At 32.2% G+C, this 2,001-nt stretch overlaps 1 non-coding gene across 1 annotated transcript; it reads right to left on the bottom strand.

Annotated features, from left to right (window-relative positions):
* Window positions 1-309: 309 nt before the first annotated feature.
* On the bottom strand, window positions 310-382 carry TRNAR-CCU. Its single transcript has one exon. It is a non-coding gene; the product is annotated as a tRNA-Arg (tRNA).
* Window positions 383-2,001: the final 1,619 nt, after the last annotated feature.

Here is a 2,001-nt window from a genome sequence, read left to right on the forward strand (position 1 = left end):
ATCACTCATATATGTACTCCTAATCAGTAGAACTTAGTGGTGTCTATGTATAAATATTATACAAATGGAATTGTACCATATGCATCTTTTATGTCTTATTTTTCACATTACATGCTTGTAAACATTTTCACATGTAATGCCAATTCAATCCTATTTAATGCTGTATAGGATTTCACAGAAGAAATATACCATAGTTACTTCCTCCATTCCATTCTTTTTAGACGTTTTGGTTATTTCTAGCTTTAGCTATTTCAATCCTAGACGATTTTTTTTTTTTTTTTTTTTTTTTTGCGCCATGCAGGATCTTGGTTCCCTGACCAGGGATCGAACCCATGCCCCCTACATTAGGAGTGCAGAGTCTTAACCACTGGACCACCAGGGAAGTCCATCAGTCCTATAGGAACTTTTGATCTTTGCCAGTCTTATAAGAATAAAAAACGGCATATCAGTTTTGGTTTAATTAGCAGTTTTCATACCTGAAGGTGGAGTCTTTACATATGTTTAAGTACCATTTACAGCACACTTTCTGTAAATTTTACGTTCATATTTGTATTTGTACTCTTTGCTCATTATCTGTTGGATTCTTGGTCATTTTCAAATTGATTTATATTGTCATTGTCTGTGATATGAGTTGGCAATATTATTTTTCTGTTTTGGTCTTTTGACCTTGTGTTTTTTGTCATGGAGGAGAACTAATTTAATAAAATAAAAATATTTCCTCTGGGTTGTATATCAATACTGGGAATGCTCCTGACTTGGAGTATTATGAATTGGCACTTTTGTTGCTACTTGCTTTTTTATCAAGTTCATTGTTACTTTTGTTCCCTCACTAGAACTTGCAAGTACACAGGTTCAGAATATCTATGGCTATTTCCCTTATTTTCTTGTGTATCTGCTTTTGCTATCATGTGTAGCTCTAGAGTCCTGAATAAGATGCACTCTTAGGCAACTGCACTCCATTTCTCTGATATTTAAACACATCACAGCATTCTTGGAGAAATTCTTCTCCTAATGGCATGGTTTATCTGAATTAAAGGAAAGAATAACCACAATTTCCTCAAAAGTCTAAATATTGTTAATAAATATTCTATGAACTGAAAAAGAATCTGGTACAAAAAGCACCAAGTAATAAGACAGTAATTCCCCTCTCATTTAACATGATTGGGATAGGCAGTTAGCCAACTAATCAAAAAAAGTTAGAGGGGGTTATCATTTAAAAAGATATATAATCTAGACCAATTTAAAAATAACTTTTTATTTTGAAATAATTTCAAACAAGAATAGGAACTGCAAGCATAGTACAGGGAACTCCCATGTATATCATGAACTTAATCACTACAATATATTTGTTCAATATATAGGCCCTCAAACATAAGTAGCTAATCTTGTTGTTATAGTCATTCATTTAATTTTTCAGATTCCACATATAAGTGATAATATATGGTATTGAAAGATAGTATTTGTCTTTCTCTGTCTGACTTATTTCACTTAGCATAATACCCTTCAGGTTCATCCATATTGTTGCAAATGGCAACATTTTATTCTTTTTTATGGCTGAGTAGTATTCCACTGTGTGTGTGCGTGTGTGTATGTAAATATAAATATATATATATATATATGGGTCATTTAGACTTTTAAGCCTAATATATATATATATATATATTCATATATATGTGTATATATATGAATGTACAGTTATTGAACAACATTTTGACTCATCACCAAGGACTTTCTTTTGAACATTGCTTGGTAGATTAAAATTCGGTCATCTAACTGCAAATACCACACTCCTACAATAGCATCGACATTTCCCTGTTTGATTTGTTTTTAAAGCGTGTGTTTGTGTGTGTGTGTGTGTGTGTGTGTGTTTTAAGCACTCTAAGTGCCAGCCTCTTTTAGAATTTTCAACTTTATTCCAATCATTTATTCCTCATTCAAAATCATTTATTCTATGCATGTGTTAAAGACTGGCCCACTGGCTATGATCATGCAAGATTATGT

Source organism: Balaenoptera musculus, chromosome 4 (genome assembly GCF_009873245.2).
Source record: "Balaenoptera musculus isolate JJ_BM4_2016_0621 chromosome 4, mBalMus1.pri.v3, whole genome shotgun sequence".
NCBI lineage: Eukaryota > Metazoa > Chordata > Mammalia > Artiodactyla > Balaenopteridae > Balaenoptera > Balaenoptera musculus.